General features: G+C 49.6%; 1 protein-coding gene across 3 annotated transcripts in view; it reads right to left on the reverse strand.

Annotated features, from left to right (window-relative positions):
* The window catches only part of NECTIN1 (nectin cell adhesion molecule 1), a 105,242-nt gene that overhangs the window by 64,799 nt on the left and 19,289 nt on the right, over window positions 1–21,154 (reverse strand). The gene's annotated exons all lie outside the window — the stretch shown is intronic.

A 21,154-nucleotide genomic window follows, 5' to 3' on the forward strand; every position in this document is an offset into this window, starting at 1 on the left:
GCCTGCCAGCAAGGAAAAAGCCAGGGTCTTATTGCTTACCAACTCTGACCTGTAAACGAGAAGACTGAGAAAGTGGACCACATTCAGAGCCAATGCTTATTTGGTGGTTGGGTGGGGAAGCGAGGGCAGAAAAGAACAGTACAGCTGGAAAATCAAGTGTGGAGGAGGGGAAAGAAGCTGAAACATTGTGCAGTGGAAAGCTAATTAAGCTGAGACTGTCCTAAGACCTTATCTTGATGGGCTGAGTCCCCAAATGTACATGAGTATATTCTCTGCCTTGCCTCTTTCTTGGACTTCCGCATTTCCTTGGATGTTGTTCAAGGAGCCCTGGTCCAGGGCTAAATATTCTCGCTATTAGAGCTCTCCAGGTGCTAGGGAGGAGGGATTTAATGAAGAGCTGTGAAGAGGGGATCAAGATAGTAACCCATAGAGAGTCTCATTTCCGAAATGAAGGAACTTGAGACTGAAGAGATTCAATAAAAACAAAAATAAACTTGATGGCACAGAAAGAGAGAACATCAGACCCTTACTTCCCTCCCTGGGCTGACAGCTCAGAGCGGTAGCAGGAACTCAGGGAGCACTCAGGGCTCGGCCGGTGATGACTCACATTCCTCCACAATGGGAACGCGACAGAGCCGAAACTCTGCTGACTCAGGCATGACTTCAGCACCAGGGTTAATAGCTGGCAGGCCTTATTTGACTGCCCCCACCAGCCTCCCCACCCCCTGATTCCCTTCTGTCCTCACTCCGATCAAGCCTCTTTTATCAGAGGGGTAGATGCCAGGTCACAGGAAATTAGCAAATAATACAAACCCTTTGGTCTTCTGTCCAAGGCATCGTGAGAAATGCACCCCTGCCAAACCACGCTGGTATTGGCCACGCCTGCAATTTTTGTGGAGAAGATCAAAACTCCTACTTTCCTATAATTTAAATGCATACTAACCTATAGTTTAAATGCATACTAACCAGTCACAGCTTTCTGACCGTGGTCTTGCTCTCCTTTTGTCTTTCCTCCCATTTTCCTTTTGGTATATAATGCATTGCCAATATTTCACTATCTCAACTTAAAGAGAAATGTTTTCTACTATTGTGAGTGGGAATGCCATGCTCTGTTCTACCACAACTTGTTCAAAGACAGAAACAACAAATTTTTTTATGACCAGAAAAATGTGATATATCTTCTGGCAGCTCACGATCCATCAGGGCTGACAACTAGGAAAAATCTTTGCTAACAACATGAATGCAAACATGGCACCCAACAGATGCAATAGGCAGACACTCTTGGCCCGCTGACCGCCTGTGATTTCTCTTGTAATGTGTTTTGTATTACCCTAGAGACATTTCTGCAGGAAAGAGGAAGAGACTCAGACCTCCCAAATTTGTCTGGGTTGTTTAAGGATTCCTGCACATGAACAACAGACCGTAAAGAACAGTGTGCATATACAAACTAGAACTCAGTGCCCAGCCTGATTTCCAGCCTTCTGCTGCTCAGCTTTCTTATCATCAAGTCCCTGTGCAGGGAACTCATTTTACAAATTTCACCTCTTTACGGATTTATGATCTCCACAGTGCAGAGTGACACCACGCTTCAGTTCTACCTGGGTCCCATCTGTAGATATAAGTCAGCATATTTATGGAAAGCTTTGCATCTTCAAAAGGCTTTTCAAACAGTAACTAATTAATCCTCCAGCACCCTGAGAGGCAAGGAGGTATTATTACCCCAGCTTTCAGGGATGGGGAAATCAGAGGTGCTGAATGACAAAGAGATGTGCCCAAGGCCACCCAGGCAATCACTGGCAATCTCACTTGAGATGTGGGTATCTGCATATTATGGTGACAATTCTCACCTAAGGAAGCAGGCATGGAGACATTTGTGGTAAAGCCTCACAACCCCACCCACCACTCATGCAAACTGAAAAGGTCACCCTCATTTTTATGGCTGAGGATACTGAGGCATAGGGAGATGAAGTGCAAAACCTATGCTATTGACAGAGCCTGGAAGCAAACCTAAACATTAACCATGTCAACAGCTAGACTAAAGGTTCCCAAAATGTGGCTTGCATTTTTCTCAACAGTGAGCAAACTGACTGCGACCAAATCTGTGACATTAAGAACATGCCAGAAATTATAAGAGATGTTAAGGCTGATGGTGAGTGTCCCATTCAACCTCTGAGTAAATCCAGCCCTACAATTCCAGTCTCTACCGTCCTGAGGAGCTGACATGCACTTCAGGTTTGCCTCTCCTCTCTTGCTGGGCAGATCAGTGGCTGCTGTGATCCTCCTAGCTCGGGTTTAGATCTGGCATGGCCCGCTACAGCTCAGCAGCAATGCCACCTCAGTGAGGAGAGAGACCTGAATAGGGCAGATTTGGGTGCATGGGAGTCCCTTCAACTCCAGAACTCACAGCAGCTGGTGGGGTTGAGCAGAGGGCAGCTGGCTGAGAGATCTACTCCATGCTGGATGCAAATGCAGCTCTCGTCTGTTAAGGTCACAGCATCCATCCAGGCTGTCTTGGGAACGATTGCTGAGCTTCAAAACGGCTGCACAGGTGGGGACTTACAGGAGCCTGCTGAGCTTGTAAGTCTCAGGACTGTAAACAAGTGACAAGACCACCCATTAAAGGCAGTCTGTGCTGGCCCCAATCATGACCATCTGGGGAGGGGAGGAAAGCAATGAGTGAGGGTCAGAGCCTAACGGGGAGGCCTCCCACAGGGGGTCACGCTCACTGCCTTGTCTGGCGGTGACTTTGCTTTTCTGGGGATGGTAAGGGAGACCAGAATGGTTATATCCACTCTTACCTGCTCAGAAAGGTGAGAGCGGCCAGCAAGGGCTCACTGCACTGTGAAGACAGATAGCGTTTGGCCCAGAGCAGAGGGCAAGTCAGGAGGAGCAGGAGTTCAAAGGGGCTTCTGCAGAGAGGAATTTACAAAACAGGGACCACATCACATTTCCCTTTGGATACCCCTCAACGGGAGCTAGGCTTGCTCTTTCTGGTGGGGCAAACAGTGGTAACTGGGAACTTAGACTTTTATATATTTAGTGACTGTAGCGCACTGGGGGAGGCAAGCAAACTTCCAGGAAGGGAAACTATGGGCTTCTCCATCCCTTATTATTCCCTCCTCAAACAAGGTGGCTTTGTGCTTCCAGGTAGCCCCAGGGAGCAGCTGAGTTGTAATATAACATTCAGAGGAATTTGATGAGAAATGTCATACAGGAGGTGGAATGACACGCTGTGCTGAGTGACTCATCGGGTGTCTTATGCCCAGGTACAAAGATGTCCCTTCATACACGTCCTGGGAGGCATTTCAGCTATGCATCACCCAGATTCTGATGGATGCATCAGCAAGCATCTACAATGGGTTGTTGCTGTTCAGGCTGGGTTTTGGGGCCTCTCTCAGCATGTTTCACTTTTTTCCCCAATCTGGGGATGCGTGAGCAGGAAGGCTGAGATGCTAACAACGGTGACAGGAGCTGTGGGTAGCCACAAGGCCTGAATCCCTATGGCAAGCTTGAATCACAGATTTGCTCTAAATTTAACTGTTCCCAAAGTCTAGATTAATGACAGACAAGCCAGAACCAAAAAGCAATCAGTTCCCCATAAAGATCTATTAACAGTCGACAGAATGGGCAAGCCAAGAGTCAGCATCCCATTTCCAGCCTCATGCTGGAGAAAGCAGGCTCAGACACTGAGGGTTAAATAGCCCAGTTGGCCTTAACTGACATATTTAATTGACTTTCATAATTATTTCATCGACTTTTGTTGAAATTGCATCGGCACTAGGCTCTCTGTTTCCTTCTTATGCAGTAATAAACTGTGTTCACAAGGCTGGCTATGTGGACAGGAAAAGCAGGCTGCTCGGCAGGGCAGATGTTTTTTCCTCTGTGCCACTGGGGAGAACTCCAGTGAGTCATCCTGGCCTTCAAAGACCAGGAGGTCAACTGCTCTCTCGGGACTTCTGTGTGCTTTGTCCTGGCTGAAACTGGGGACTGACGAAGTTGCCACAAAAATGGAATGCATGTGGAAAAAAAAACTAGACCTAGTGGAAAATTTTCCAACACGTCATGTTTTCTGATGGAAAGTGCCATTTAGTCCAAGCCAAAACTATCCACTGGAACGTGCCGATTTTGACAAAATTCAATTAAAAAAATAAAAAGCCTTTTGATAAGGTTCAAATGGTCTGTGCTAGCCTTGGAACTGAACATTTCCTTTTTTTGTGGTTTTAGTTTTTCCCATTTTAAAAAGAGGGTTTTCTCATTTTAAGACCTATTAAATCTATTGTAGAACAACTTCTGCTTTTGGAATCTCATTTCTTTTAAATGGTATATGGTAAAACACTGACCAGAACTGCAACCAGAATGAAATGCTTTGGTTGTAATGCAATGGGACATTTTGGATTAAGCCAGGCCAAAGTTTTCCTTTGAAATTTCATTTCTGTGGAAATGTTCAAATGCCAGATTGTTTCAAAGCAGAAGGAAAACTCCTGAAACGCCCAACATCCACACTTGCAAGCCCATTCTGTATTTAGTCATCTCCACAGCTGACCTTTCCAACAGCTCTCACACCCAAAGAGAAATCACTTCCCGCCTGCCTGTCAATCTCCCCACCTTCATTTTCCACAGCCCACTCTGAGCTCCAGTCCATCTGGATTCATTCTGCAAGAGTCTCATCCCACTCCGTCCCCGGGTTAGGAGTTCTCTGGGGTCTCGGGCCAACCTGCTGAGCCATGTGATACAGCCTGGGATGGGGCTGCTCCAGCGCCCATCCCTCTGGATTCCCTGTCTCTTTCTCCTTCCCGACAGACGGATTTGCTCCCACCCTCCACCTGCCTGGTGTGCCCACCTCCTCCTCCGTCTGCTGTTTGTGTCTTCCCACATGCTAACAACTTCATGGGAGGCTATTTAAGAGAACTCATGTTCTTTTCAGATTGGGGGGAAAAAAAGAGGGAGAGATAGCACAAACCAGACTATTACATTTTTTAGCAGACACGACAATATGGACACAGTTCCTGCAGAATGTTGCACATTTTTCAAAACGAACTTTACCCAAAAAATGTCAGCCAGCTCCCCTGGTGGGAGGAAAAATGAAGAAAAGAAAGTGTCCTTCAGGTTTCCAGCAGAACTTTTACATTTTCCCCTTGGAAAGCTGAAAACCACTGGGCAAGATCTCTCAGCACCTGGCTGCACAGTCAGGAGGCCAAGCGCTTGGCTACCGCACATAGCAGCTGCTCTTTGATATGCTGCAGAGCACCTCTCACCTGCCAAGCCTGAGCTCCCGCACCGTGCTGCCCCAATGCCAGCCAGCATCGAGCCCCCGCACCGTGGTGCCCCGATGCCAGCCAGCACTGAGCTCTCTGTCGGGACGGAACATGCCTGGCCAGGGCTCCCATTGTTGCTTCACTACCTCTGGGCACAGCAGCTGGGTTTGAACTGCTCGTAAGCTGCACAGCAGCTCGAGTGTCACTTGTTTGCCACCCCTGCTCTATGGCAGCCATTGCTTGAGCTAACAGCTGTTAAGAAACATCTTCACTTGTTGCTTAGGTACCAAGGTGACAGATATAACACAGCTGGATGCTTGACGACTTAACAAGATGGACGGAAGGATATAAATAGCTAACAGCAAGAGAAAAGAGGACAAAAAGTCCCATCTCCAATTATGTATAAAATGACCAGAACAGTAGTGGAGAAAGACTTCTAGAAAAAACTAGATGGGTATTGAATGAATGCAAATGGGGGCAATAAAAAAAGAAAGAAAAAAGAAACCAGGGAAAAGAGATTAAAGAGAGCTTCTTAATTTGTCTGAACTGCAATTCTTCCATCATGGAAAAAGAGTAAATGTCATCTGGATGCCACAAACTGTTACTGTCGGCAAGGTACCCAGATACTTCAGCATGGGGAGTAACAGGGTAGGCAGTGGAAAAGAAAGATAAGTATTTAGATAAATGTCATTAACTCCTATTAGTGTGGGGGTTAGAGAGTTCAAAGGGTCCATCTTCAGTTAAGGGTAGAGGTCTCAGGGAGTGTGTCTGGCAACAGAGGCTTGTCTGTAGAAACTCTGAGAGAAGGCAAAGGTGGGCAGAAAGAAACACCAGCTGGCACGTTGTCGCCTTGTGTGAACACAGAGCAGAGCAGGACGTGTCTTCCTGGCACAGCACAGTGTCGTGCAGAAACAGACTAACTAGCTCATTAAAAGTAAGCTCAGGCACTGGCAAATGGTATCGCCATCCTGGTAAACGACTCTATTTATGCTAAGCAGCCTGGTTGATCTAAGCAAGGGGAATACTGCTGCAAGACACAGACTGGTGCCTTGCCAGTATACCCACAAGTTGGATGAAACAAAAGAATAATTAATTAAACCAAAAGCTAAGTTTCTTCCTAGTTCTGGAAAGGCACCAGACTTGAGCATCTCCTGCTTCTGATGCTGTCACAGCACCAAATTGTGACAGTCATAGGGAATAGGTCTTTGGACTTGAACCTTCAACAGATCAATAGTGTGGCAAGCAGATCAGCCCACACTGGAACCATCCACGCAAAAATGCAAGGGTGATGGGTTCTGCATCTGAAATCACCCTGTACCCTGACCCAGCAAAATACATGAGCAGTGAGACAGAGGAAACAGAGCACAAGAGGATAAGAATGATGTGCTCCAAAGGGAAATGAAGAGACTTCATTTAGGGGAGAGACACACCTTTCTCAGGAGAGATCCCATCAGAAATAAATAATATCCCTGCAATGGAAAATAGCTACCTCTTTACAGGGCTGAAGGCAACCTGAAAGGACAGCCCAGTCTTGTCCCCAAGGCTATTTTAAATGCTGTGGGCTAAATCAGCTCAACAAGCACTAAGAAAAGGACTTGGATTTTTTGCTGCAGACCTCCTCAAGCGAAGGACTCAAACAGGGAAGCAACAGGAAGCCCAAGAGGAAAAGGAAGTTTACAGCTGTCCTCAGAAAAGCGAATGTGGCCTTTTCTCTCAGAGCTTCCACATCCCTTAGGAAAGCGTAACAGCTTATATGCAAGTCTGCACAGGACCCTTGGGGAGTCTGAACCTCAGGCCTGACAAGTCACTGGCATAGTGTGAATCTAAATTGCATTGTTTGCTTTGGGAATACTCCAGATACACTTGGCACAACTGAGAAATACACTCCAAATTCTCCCATTGTAGGATCTACAAATCCTCTGCTCTTTCACATCCCTAGGATCTGTTTTTTCTCTTCTCCCATGCCTTCTTTCTTTCCATTGCCTTGATCCCATAAAAAAGGTATTTGAGTTTCTGCCTTCACTCTCTCCCTGTGTAATGAAATTCTTGTATCCTCCAAACATGCCTTGCAGTTAAGGGGTTCTCTGGAGCAGACAATGAGGTAAGGGTCCCTTGGGCATAAAGACAAGTTATCTGCAGACAGCTGCTTGGGCTGCAGGGTTAAGCCATTTTAATTACCTGGAAGCAGAACACCAGCCAAAGAATGGTCAATGTGTAAAGCATGCCCTGCTGGGATGTCTCAGGAAGGCTGTCTGCTGATCTTCTGCTAGATTAAAATTTTCTGTGAGAGCTGGGCCTACAGTTTTATGGCAGTGGGGATAATTTCTTTCCTGCACCCCAGCATCTGTTGTTTGGTTTGAGGCAATGCCTGTGATCTCAGAGCAATGCAACTGCAAACCTCCCATCTGGATTACAACATGCCCTGCAAAAATCCCAGGAACCGTGACTTCAGCAGAGTTTCAAGTTGTTGCTTTTCCATTCCTATCATTGCAGAGAAGCAGCTCCCACTTTCTCAGAGCCCTAGAGCTTCAATAGATCAGTGTGTCTTTCAGGATGTGTCATCCCCAGAAACAGCCATTGCTGGGCCAGAGGCAGTGGACTTAGGGTTTAGCACAGTAACCCCACAAAACCGATACACAGCTTGCTAAGAAAGTGGGATTTTTTTCTTTCCAAAGTGAGGGCAAGTTAATCAGAAAAGAAGAAGAAGAAAAAAAAAAGCCGCATCCTAAACTTCCTAGCCTGATTTCTATTTGCTGTTTTCTTGAAGTTCAAAGGATTCTGATCACCTTTATGGCTCCTGGATGCCTCTGCAGTCTCAGTTCAGGCTGGCACCTGGTGTGGAAGTTTTCTCATACACACTGTCCTCAAGTGAACTGGTGCCAGGCCAAACACCCTCACTATGGCTCAGCCTAGGACTAAATGGAAACATGGGACCAAGCTGTGCAAGGAGACGCGCTCTGTCATGATCCCATCTCACTCATGCAGCAAGTTGCTTGCACCCCTGGGCTCCATCTGCATATCTGAGTCCATCTGTCCCCATGCTACCTAGCCCTACGCAACTCCCAATAGTTCCCATGGCTTCTGGCCCCCTCATATCCCTGCCATCTTCCTCATATGTCTGCAGCATACCCATGTGAAAGAAAATGGTGTTTGGGTGTGTTTATACGTGGGCAAAAGGAAGGAACAGATCTTTCCCAAGAAACTAAGATGTAAGCCAGTGCAGGGATGGCCATTTTCCTGCCAGCTGGGTCACCCTGGCCCTGTGTGAAGTCACCTGAGTCTATGGCAGCATTCTCCATCAGGAGCTCAAATAGCCCGTACGTGGCATATTGCTTGGCAAGCTGTGCTATGCCTCTGCTGAAACTCCTGCACATCCCTAACTCCCCTTTCCGCTCTTCCCCTGCCTTCTTCTCAAGCACTCTGCAGGGCAGTTCAAGCCCTGCCAATCCAGGGAATCCAGTGATGTTCCCCAGGGTAAACCTGTCCTCTCCCAGCTGGCAATGGCTCTGATGCATAGACTCCACATGGAGCTGATCTGCTGAGGGGAGCATGCCTTCTTGGCTCCCTGCCTCCTTCCCTTCTCTCCATGTTTGCAGGTACTAGGAAAGTCACAGCTTGGTCCCACGGGACTTGGGGTCTCCAGTATGCTCCCACTTCCCTCGCCCTGTCATGTGGGAAGCCGCACCCTGACCTCTTCGAGCTCTGACTTGCTTTTCCGAATTCGACTGGTTATGGGTAGGACATGCCGGGGCCTGCCATCTCCTCCCCATCCCTTTGAACACAAGCACGTAGGCAGAGAAGCAAGCTGAATGCAGCTGCACACCGCAGGATCCAATCCTCAGACTTTTTTGTGGAAAAACCACAAATCCATGAGTCACCTAGATTCAGCAGAGACAGGGCCAGCAAACATTCCTATTCTCTTCCCTTTCTCGGTGGGACAGACGTACTCTCAGGACACCGTGCCTCCCTCCTCCTGCCCTAGTCGTTGGCATAAGCTCCTGGGTGGAGAGACTCCTGCCTGCTAGGCTGCACTGGCCTTTGGGAGCAGGATTTTGGACCCAGACAGAGGGGACACCTTCGTGCAACCTGGTGTCCCTGCTGTGAGAAAGAGGAAGGAGAGAAAGGACAGGGATGTCTGGTGCCACAGCAGATTAGAGCAGGTGGCTCCCTGCAGAGCAACCTGCAAGTCATGGAGGCCTGTCGTGCCTCAGCCTCGACTCCACAGCAAAAGAGCCTGCCTTGGCTGAAGGATTCTCCATGCTCAGCACTGATCCACCCCCTTCTGCCCTTTCTCAGAGACCCCTCCCCTCTTCATCTCCATTCTCATCCCATTCAGCAGCTCTCCTCCTTCTACCAGCTCTGCCAGTGCCTCTCCAAGTGTAAGGGATGAGGGTGAACTGGGTGTGGGAAGATTCCTGCCCAGCATTGGAGATGCCATCTGACAAGCAGGGTACAGAGCAGGGTGTGTGTAGAAATGATATTTCAGGGAAGAGGAAATACATGCTGCATTACCTGTATGCACGCCGCCTTTCAGGGCTTGGCATAAATGCTTCCCAGCTTCCGCAGCCTAGCTAGAAATCCTCTACAAAGGCCATTTTCTCAGCCAAAGAGACAACAGAGATCTAACATAAACAATCTAGTACGGTTAGCACATGGGTAACTAGTCTGCCCCCACTGCTGCCTCTCTTCCTCCTCAGTGGAGCTGAGGCTAGCGTGACACAATGTGTAATTAGGTTAATGAGCTAAGCACATATTTTAATTGGGATTCCCTGATTTACTGGTCTATCTCTTCCTTTTGTTTTACTGTTGGTGAAGGTTCCTAAAAGCTGCCCTTGCTAAAGGCTCTGATATCAGAAAGGTTTTAATTGTGTTTAATCATCAAGGTAATTAATGATCCTTGAGCAAAATGGAGATTGCATCTAGAGTAGTTCCAGTCTTGTCCTTCAGCATCTGTTGTGTCTGGGCAGCAGCATCCTGCAGACATGTAGGAAGGGGGCTGAAACAGAGAAAGACAAAAGGATAGTATAGAGAGGAGAGGGATGGAGAGAGAAAGGGTTGGCACACCCTCCCCTCCCCATTTAAAATAGAGAAGGAGCTGAATAGAAGAGAGGGAAGTGGGGAAAGTGAAACAATACTCTTCCTTCTCATCATATGTGAGCACTTCCCTGTCTAATGGCTGATTCATGTAATGCAGGGAAACCAGGTCCTTCAGTCACATGTTCAAGGTGACCCATGATGCTCCTCTGCCTTTCTTGCAAGCTACCCATCAAATGTCCAGCTAACTAGGAAATAGCTTGAAGTTGCATAGAACTCTCAGCAGGTACAGCAACAAGGCAAGGGAGAGGCTGGCTTCCACCAGTGGAACCTAGAGCCCAAAGGCAGAGATCCAGCTGTGTGTGGGCCCTGGGAGCTCAGGGGACCTTCCTGGATTCACATTGCCCTGCCTGAGCTACCAGAGTGGTATGGCACCGGGGTGGCATTCCCCAAGGGGACAGGAGACTACAAGCCATTTAATTCCAGGGCCTGGAGCATTGGCTCATGGGGGATGGCTGGTCTTCCCCACGCTTCCAAACTGTTCATCCTCAATAGGTGCTCAGTGCTCAGACTCCTGCAAGTTTACTCCTGTTAGACACGATTACCTGTTTCTGCTGTTCCCCTTTTTCCTTCCTTGCTTCCCTCTGGCACCACTTCACACCCCATTTTGCAGGAAGACATTTCCAAAGTTCAAAACCCTGAGAGGCAACCGGGGAGAGCGGGAGCAAGGGGAAGCAAGTTGCAACACATCCCCTCTCTCCCAGGCCTCAACCATGCAGCTCCCATGCCAGCTGAGGCCTGCAGCCAACCTCCCCATTTCTCCCAGAGCACAAACAAAGCCTGTCCGACCAGAAACTGGGCTGCCTGCTCCAACTTGCCCCAAAAATGCAGTTTTAGTTAGAAACGTCAGTGGGAAAGCAGAAGGGCCACGGAATCAGTCCCCGTCGCCTGGGTCCTGTCAGAGAAGGGCCATCATAAACAGGGATGTGTAAAGCAGGGAGAGGTGTGCATGTCAGGATGGGAGGGGTCTGTGCTGGCTTGTTGAAGAATGTACTCTGGCTCCCAGCCCTAATGACAAGGGATGGTTTAGTGCAGAAAAAAACACTGCCCTCCCCTCCTCCAGCCTCAGCAAGGGTGGGCAGCCTACATGCAGCTGCTCTGGTGAGAGAATTGAGGACAGACACAAATATTGCATACGAACCAGGGGAAGGACCACAGGAGCCTAGGGATTGGGTGATATTCAGGACTACATGAGTCTTTTGTAGAGGAAAAACCCAGCTGCCACATCAGGATCCACCAAAAAGGTTTCCTCCCTCATTCCTATTCTGGTGGGCTCTCCCAGGGTTGAGCACAATTGAAAGGCCTGGCATGGTGCTAGAATGAGCCTGCTTTTATACTGTCATTGTAAATCAGCCCTAGCGTCCAGATAGGACCCAGATAAGCTCTGTGAGTTGTGACTTGCAGAGAGAAATGGTTGGGTTGGGCTTGCATTTCAAACTGGGCATAAACTGGGTTCACAGGCTTCCTCAAGCTTGGAGCAGCCCGAAGGGTTGGGGGCAGAGTTCCCCTCCAGATATTAAAAGCCCAGTTTTTCCTGGAAACCTTGGGCTTCATTACCATAAGAAAGGGACTGTGCAGAGCCAGTCCTGACTGGGTATCTGCCCCTTCCCACTCTGGAACAAGTCTCCTCACCAGGCAGGTTTCAGCTTGCTGGGGCCGTCAGCTTGGCGGCTTTCATTTCTAGTGTTTTTTTCTCCTTTATTGCCTACCTATCTGCCCCAGGGCTTGTGAAGAGGCTGCCTCCTTCTTTATAGCATTAGCAAATATGCTAGTTTTCCCTTCTTAGAATATTTCATACACAGGCTCTTTTCTCCCACGCTCGCTCCCTACCCGCCTTCGCCGTCCCACGTTTGGCTGTGGCTACCGTGGCAGCTTTGTCAGGCGTGCATGTTCAGGTGCTGGCAGGTGCAGGTGAGCAGGAAGTGTGCCTGTTCCCTCTGCTTTACCCCTCCAACCATAACACAACAGAGCAAATAGTAGGAACACTAGATATGAGATATGGGGAGAGGCAGAGCGGCAGGAGCTGCATAGGAAGGGGTGTCACCCAGAAACATGGGACAAGGAGCAAGCCAGCACAGAGAACAGGAAGGGAGGAAGTTACAGGCTGGCTTGTGTTTTTCAGTGGTGCCCAGCAACAGGACAAGGGGCAACGGGCACAAATTGAAGCATAGGAAGTTCCGTCTGAACATGAGGAAGAACTTCTTCCCTCGGAGGGTGACGGAGCCCTGGAACAGGCTGCCCAGGGAGGCGGTGGAGTCTCCCTCTCTGGAGATATTCAAGATCCGCCTGGACAAGGTCCTGTGCAGCCTGCTGTAGGCGACCCTGCTTTGGCAGGGGGGTTGGACGAGATGACCCACAGAGGTCCCTTCCAACCCCTACCATTCTGTGATTCTGTGTGTCCATAGTGATGGGCCTTGAAAAGCACGGCACTGCAGTGGGGAGAAAAGAGCAGGCTGGAAAACTGGGAAAGCAACCTGGCGACACATTTGGGTCAGTCACGCTCCCACAAAAACTCTCCTCCCTGCAGGCAGAGCAGGGTCTGGATCGCCTTACCAAGGCTGATCTCTGCAGACCTGGATCCTGGGAATGGCTAAGCTGATTACAGCAGCAGTGAAGATCTGGATCAATCCTCTTCTCCCTCCCAACACATAAGATCAGGCTGCCTGATTGTGTCATTTATTCCCCTGTAAACAAAGCAGCCAAAAGAGAAACCCAGCCCATAAATGAGAAACCTTCCTAGAGACACAGCTCAGCATGGAGCAGCTGGGCAGAGCAGGAGGAGAGCAGGGCCAGTGCTCCTGCCCTGACCTCATTTGTGCAGGAGCTGTCTTGTGCTGGAGTGTGGTGGGAGGCACAGCACCTTTATCTGTACCAACTGCCCCTGTGGCAAATCCCCTGGGTGCCGGGTGGGGCTGTCTTGTCCCACAACAACCATGCCCTAGTGCAGACCACATGCGGAGAGGACCCTCTCCACAGGAGGCACCCCTCAAGCAAGCAAGGGGGTGATCGAACAGATGCAGGGGGAGTTGGCCAACACTGTTCTCATCACAGGCATCTTACAGTCACAGGTAGGCTTTTGCTCTGGGCAGAACGCAAACAGTGCGTTGTTCTCACTGGCCATGTGTAGCTCATCCCCTGCACCTCCACAAACCAAATGCTGCCCTCCCCAAGGGTACTCCTCCAGCAGCTCCTAGGGTCCTGCTCCTGCAGCCTGCTCTGCCCTCCTGCCTCCCAGCTTGGTGAAGAAGGGAGGAGTGACTCTGGAAATGGTTTCTGCCATAACAACCATGTCTCAGCCTCCTTCTACGGTGCCCTCCCACAAGTGCAGTTGGGGTGGTGTTCCTCCTGTCCCCTGAAGTAGGCCACTTGCGGGGCCTACAGCCACAGCTCAGGAGAACACAGACAGCATTTCAACCCTTGTGCTTCAGGGCAGGAGCTGATCATGGCTTGCCACGCCAGGGAGGGACTGCCCCTTCAAGGCGTGTTACTTACTGTGCATTCTTCCCTACTGCTAATACCAACCACTTTCTCATGGTTGAAATGCAGGACCTAGGTCCGATATCTGCAGAAGTTGGGCTCAAATCCTACTGCCTGCTAGCAACTGGGTTATTCTAAATCCCATAAAGGAGACACTTCAAAAAGCTCCTACAGCTCACAGCATCCTGTTGGGATGCAGACTGCGTGCAGGGCGACTTGGTGAGTATCCCCCACTGGCAACCATAGCTGTGATCACACACAGGCACTCAAAATTGTCCCACTGTCACCAGGCCACTGTCTCCTGCAAAGAGATGCAGGCAATGAAGGAGATGCTGGGTAATGTCAGCATCTGCAGAGCTGGGCAATCCTGATGCAAAAAAGGAGGATGTGCTGAGCTCCTCTTTTTGCTAACTTCAGCCTGTGTTGCAGCTGAGCTCTGATGCACCAAGAAGCAGAGCTCCAGCTCCCCTCCAGCTGTTTCCGGGAGACAAGGCTGGCATTCCAGGGCCCGGAGCCTCAGCTCACGCTCAGCCAGGGCTGTGTTGCACCAAGGAAAGCCCAGGGCTCTCTTTGGAGCCACTCAGCATAGCTGTGGTGCCAGGGCCTGCTGGCAGCATCAATGCCTTCTCCTGGGGGATGGCGTGCGGGGGAGGCAAGCTGTGCTGGAACTGCTTGCCTTGGGGTCCCTGCCAGCATGGTGATTTCCCTCTCGCGTGTCAAGGGCAGCCAGCAAAGAGCTGGCTGCGGAGCTCCTCCTCCGTCTCTCAGCTCTGTCTTCCTGGGAAGAGGGGAAGCAGAGTGGCAGGCTCAGAAACACGCACAAATGCACCTGCCTTACTTAACACTTTCTATCTCTTTCTCTTCCTTTTCTCCCACTCTCCACACTGTCTTCTGTGCTGCCCTTCTGGCACCTCTGCACACAATAGCATTGCTCTTCTCTGCCAGAAAGAGCAACCTGGCAAATTTAGAGCAGCAAAACTCCGCAATGTTGTACAGGGAGCTGGGTGTGTGGGAAGGGGAGAGATGAAGAGGCGCGCTTGACCCCATCTCACTGCAGAAACTGTTCCCTGCTGACCCCGCGTTGAAACATCTGCATTTAATAAACATGAATGCAAAGACATCCAGCAACTGGAAGCACCATGACGGTAGTTTCTAGCCACTACCCAGAAAGAGCCCACGTTGTCCTTGTTTGCCACTGCCTGCCGAGGAAGGATCAGGCCCAATTGTCCTTGCAGTATGCAGAGAGCTTGTTTGAAAACTTATCTCGATCTGCTGCCTTTGTTTTTCAAAAAGAGGTAGAAATAGAGCAAAAGATCTTGAGGGATGCAGAAAAGTCACTGACAGAATACACAATCTACAAAACTTCACCAAGACATTGTGAAACCTTTGGACCTTTGTTCAAATAGATTTTAAATAGAGTCCCAGGCCTTGATACACTGAAGATGATGAAGAATAAAATGAACCAAGAATTTCTCAATGCACACATTGAGGACAAACGGCTTTTTCACGGATAATGCCAGGGGCTGAAGCCAGGAGATTCATCAGCATGTTTTGGCATCCCACAGGACTGCAGGATTATGCCCATACTAGCGTTAAATAACACCTTAACAGGAGCAGAAGTGGAAGCAAGAGTGCAAGGCCTCCCAGCAGCTGAAATTACCACATGGACTGTTGCCAGACGGACTCAGGAGACTTCAGCTTTCTGAGTCAACCTCTCCTTTAGATGAATGGAGAGTAACTCCTGCAGTGCGGACACCACTTTGCAGCCAGGTCACTTGGCTTGGATTGTCCTCTGCAACACTACTGCTTCTGTCCCAGAGGAAGAACTGTACTGGGAATGAACCCCAGTGAACACAAGCAGCTGAAAGGGAGGCGATGGCTTAGCTTCTCTCGAGTCATTCCTGCTCTGTCTTATCCTCAGCTTTCTGTGCACACCCAGCCTGAGCGCCGGGATGCTACCATGCCAGGACGCCACCGTGCCCTGTCTGCCCTGGCTGTGTGTCTTGCTCTTCACTCCCCTCAGGAGGCTCTTCTCAGCCTCACTGTCACAGTAATGCAACTCCTGGGACCAAGTCGCTGGCGTATGGGAACCCAAGCAAGGAGATGAATCTTGGAGAGACAGTAATTAGTTCTGTCATATTAATAAATTAATAAATCTCTCATATATTCTCCAGATTTAATTTCCCATCCCTGTGTTTTCCTGTCACACAAACACACTACTAAAAAATGTTGGAAGGCACAAGGAGTGACCAAGAGAAGCAGGGAAGGGGAGAAGGAGGCTCTAAGAACGGGGCCATCTTCCACTCTGTAAAGCTGTTTAGCATCTCCAGAAAATGATGCCAAGCTACTGAAATGGCTCCTAAAGTTGCAGTGACAGAAAGGTGAGAGGAGCAGAAACTCTGCCTGCACAACAAACAGCCCCCCTCATAGAAAAACACAGCTCATGCCACACGGTGCAGACATCTTCATCTTAGCTGGCTGTCTGCATTAACTGCGGAGTCAATAAAGAGAAATTTCTACCACATAATTCACCCAATGTGCATAAGAAACCTCGGGCTGGATGAATCTTAGCCTGAAAGTGCCTATTTATTTTCTTGGACATGAAGGAGTCTGGATGATTCCATACTTCCATTTGATGTCAAAGCAGGGTCTTGCAGGAGCCTATCCTCAGTGAAACCAAGCCTTTCTCACTGGCCTGGACTAGAGAGAGGGCTCTGCTCATTCAGCGACTTACCCAACACTTGTTCAGGAGACCTTGGCCTACGTTTTCTAAAGTGTCTGCCTAGCTGGAGACCCCATTTCATGGGAGCCTGTTCTTTTCTAAAATGACTTATCAAGTGCTGGCCTCCTTAACTGATCTTATCCTGGACAGCCCAAACCACAATCCACAAAGGCAACATCAGCTAAACCTATCTCCTTCTCCAGAGCCTCCTTGGCAGTACTAGTTCTTGCCCAAATTTCTAAGCAAAGCACTTGTCTTTTTACTTCTCCCTTTGCAAACCACCCCTCTGTGAAAACTGACACTGCCTGTGGATCAGATTTCTGACTCATCACTTAAAGATGATGCATTTTGGCCCAATGCTCAGCCCAGCCTTTGTAAAACAATGCTTGGCCTCTTCTCCTCCCCCCCCCCCCCCCCCCCCCCTCCGCCAACGGCCAGTCTATGAGACGGGTACAGAGTAACCCAGCGGTATTTACTGCAGGGGAGGAGGCACTGACAGTCTGATGCTCGCAGGACCTGTGGATGTTCCCCACCTCAGCAGAGAGAGGAGCTCAAGGGGAGCACCCATTTCTCCCTGTAGGAGGCAAGAAAACTTAAGATCCTACCGTGGGCCATCAGGTCTTTTCCGTTAGGAAGGTACACGCTGCATCCTATCCTACATGCCCTGAATGACCCTATACTTCCCTACCTTGCATTTTCTTGCTGGCAAAACCACAGGCAGAAAGATTTGAGGTTTCTTGCCAAAAAATATGTGGTCAGACCAGGAATAAGATGCAGGGACATTACAGGAGTCCTATCTATACTCAAACTTTCCTGCTCAAAGCATTCCTCTCCTGCGCACCCGAGACAGCAGCATGTTGGCCTGTGCAGATGCAAGGCTAAGCCAAAGTTTTCTTTCCTCGTTGCTTTGGGAAAGCAGTGGGAAAAACCCAAAGGATGGTGGCAACCGATGGCTATATCCTGTCCACACAAGGTACAAAAGCAAGAACAAAAGACAGCAGTCCTTCCCTGCCCCCTCCCCGCTCCCTGCAGATGTCTGCTGTCTGCTATCTAATCCGCTCGGGTAGCCAGGCTCCCAAGCCCCCGCCCCGGCCCGCAGTGTCACGCTGCGAGAGCGAAGGCGATCCGCGCCCAGCCCCAGCCGCTGGCACAAAGCACCGGGGAGGGGGCGCGGAGCGAGGCGGCTTTATCACTGCTCCCGCCATGAGCACGAACAAAGCGATGGGGCCAGGAATTCCGAGCAGCCAACAGCATTTCTATGCTAATGAGATCTCCGAGTTAGATCCTGCCGCCTGTGGCAAACTGGAATGAAAATCCGCGCTTGAAAGGATGCAACTTTTATGTCCGATGAGCGTCACCGCGCTCCAACACCAAACCTTCTCCCTCGGTTTATTCTTAATTGACTCCTACTAAGCGAGAGTACATGTTCATGCGTTCCAAATGGAACAGCTGTTGAAACCGAAAATCAGCATCATAAAGTGCGGACGTATATATTTTGTGGTGTTCACTTCTCAGCACTCCATTTCCAAACCTCAGCAGCCTGCCCAGAACAAAGGATGCCCTGGCAGAACATTAACTCCATCCTGCAACCCTCGCATCCCCTCGCGCTTGTGCAGAAAGGGCTGTGGGCTGGATCCTGCACTGAGCGCCACCTGTACACTGACAAATGTGGAAGTGCAAGGGGACAGACTGGAAAAGATCTGTCCCACATGACCTTCATCACCTGTAAGGGATCTTACCAGTTCCTCCTTTCACACCTCTGTAGAACCTGAGACTCAGGATATCAGCAATAGAAATAGTAACAGAAAAGGCTATAAAAATCTGTCCCAAACTGTGCCAAATTGCCATGTTTTGTCCAGTTAAGGGAACATGACACCAACTTGCTGGGTCTATAAAGGATGCTAAGTCTTCTCTTGGCTTCAAATGGACCACTGCATTTCCTATGGCAGGGTCAGAACCAAGGTCTCTATCCTTTGCATATCTGTCCACCAACAGCCCAGAATACAAACCCCTGTACCCTCAGAAACAAGACCTGGCAAGGCACTGGCCCCTGGAGGTGGACTGCTGGACTCCATGACCTAATATAATTGCTGTTTTTTAGCAAGCATGATGTTCTGATCATCAGGCAACAGAGCTGACATGCTGGTGCTTTGTCCTTCTCGCAAATAAACCATGCCCTCCTACACAATGAAAACACCAGCTGGTTAAGTCTTGGCCATCCCCCTTCTTAGTCTCGAGGGATAATAATCCAGAGATCTGGCATTGCAAAACATACTGGAGAACTCCACGGATTGCCAAATTCCTACAGCAATCCGAAATCAACATGGAAATGTTCCAAATGGGAGCAACTGGAATCCAACCTGGGAGCTGTGCTCTGCAGAGGGACAGGATCCACCAAGCAGGGACTGAACTCTCATGCTAACACAGTGCCGTGGAGTCTGGCTGGCTCCGAGTACGGGCAGCGTTAACGCACATGTGCCTGGAAAGTGACCATGTACTTTGAGGTGAAGAGGGAGAACAGCAAATTTCTAAGGCTGGTGTGCCCATGTCTCTCCCGAATGAAAGGACAAAAGGGTCAATGAAAACTTCACAGGGACCAGGAGAAGCAGGATACTGCAGACCAGCTGGTGAGTGGTATCCTGCCTCTGGTATTCCAGCAGGTTCAGGGCTTGGGACAAGCAGCGTTCCTGGATGGTTCTCTCTAAATGCTACAGCTGCCACCTTCCAGTTTGGCAACAGCCCCCTTAAAAAAGCTTGTGCGCCTTTTCTGTCCTCTGACCTTAGCTTGAAGGGGTCAGAAGTGGAGCAACGCTCCAGATAGCCTGGCCATGGAATCCAACCTGCTGCAAACATTTCTGCAGGTGGCAAGAATTGCTAATGGGGGAATCAAAGCTCAACATTTCTCCCTTCGGAGTTTGCAGCAGGGTTTCTACACTAACAGTTGTAAAGGGCCTGGATCCCTAATACCAATAAAGCCAGGGGGAAGACCTCATAAGAAAGCTAGCTCCTGTTGCAGAAAGGATATCCCTCTCACCTCCTACCTGCATCATGGGGAGCAGAATCCAAGCATGTGAATAGACCTGGAGGAAAACACCAAGAAAGAACAGGAGAAGGGGGAGTGGATGCAGATAACACTTTGTTAGCATGTGTCAGCAGGACTTTTTGTATAAATAATACTTCTCACCAGGGGCATTCTGGGTGCCAGTCCCTTCAGATGCTTTGGCATTTATTAGGGTGGCTTGCTGGGGGCTGAGCTGTTTATAAAACCTGTCACTGACCAGTGTGCTACAATCTCAAAATAACTGATTAACTAAAAGCTGACCCTGAGCTCTTTTGAAAGTCTGGCCCTATCTGCCTAGCTCTAAAAACAGAAACAGCAATTTTTATGGTTTACCAACCAAAGAAATCTAGCTTCAGACTTCTGATTAAATATTAACTACTTTGCACAGACCACAAGCAAGATCCACAGCTATTTATTGCTCCGAAGGCAGCTGCAGCAAGAAGCAAAACAAAACAAACAAAATCAGCCAGGAATGAACGGTGTCATCCACACCAACAAGTTTCCCATGTGTGCTTGAGTCAGCTTGAAGCCAGGAGGCATTTAAGAGCACGTTTCACTGGGCTCAGCGCTCAGGGACCCGGCGCTGTCGGTGCATTGCTCTCCCAGGCCCACAAGCCTCCCAGCACCTACCACTCCTCCCTGCACCGCATGAGTGAGCTGACTACAGGCCCAGTCCACAGGCTAACGACGTCAGTGAGCTTCACCTTCGATCTCACCACAAAACCTCCAGTGCCTACAGAGCTAACATCACTCTGGGAGGGTAAACTGGTGACTGCCTGATTTATCCCCCTTTCATCCCCTTTTCAAAGCCCTGTTTGGGACCCGCAGACACCCGACAATGACATTTAGAGACTCAGAAGCAGGTGAGCATGTGCAAGAGGCACAGACCTCATGGTGGGACCACTGCTCCGAGCGGTGCTCAAGCCAGCACCATGAGCCTGCAGCCGCAGAGGTCAATGAGGCTGCCGTGGCTGCAACATCTGGCCCTGTGTAGCGACAGCTAGGGCACAAGTATAGGACACCAGGGGGAACCAAGGTCAAACCGATGTCCACATGCCAAAACTGCCCATTTGTTGCAGCCCTATTAAACACCTGGTCATGCCACGACAGAGATTTGTCTGTTTTAAAAAAATGATAGCACATTTCTCTGGATGGTACAGCCTTCGCCTTTCCTCCTCCTCCTCCTCCCAGGTGGAAGGGCCATAGCGTGGGCATGAGGGTTGTTTCCAAACTGTCCGGCATGCACCGACCAGCAGTGTGATGGCGGGCAGTGGGTGTGCAGGTCTGCTCATCACTGCATCTCCGGCAGCTGCCTGGTGCTGCCCATGACATGAAGTACTTGTGCAGCTGCTTCTCCTTAGGGCTCCTCACGTGCTTAGAGCTAAGCAAGTGGTGAAGAGCTGCGGGGAGCGGAGCTGCCCTCCTTGCTGTGCATCTGCTCAGGCAGCTATTCGCAGCCTTCGATGACTTCAATGACTAAAGCCAGGCTGAGGTGGGGCAGCCTGCAGCACTGGCTCGGCTTTGTCCGATTAAGTGGCTAGGTAG

The sequence above is a fragment of the Opisthocomus hoazin genome, chromosome 24 (genome assembly GCF_030867145.1).
Source record: "Opisthocomus hoazin isolate bOpiHoa1 chromosome 24, bOpiHoa1.hap1, whole genome shotgun sequence".
In the NCBI taxonomy this organism is placed as follows: Eukaryota; Metazoa; Chordata; class Aves; order Opisthocomiformes; family Opisthocomidae; genus Opisthocomus; species Opisthocomus hoazin.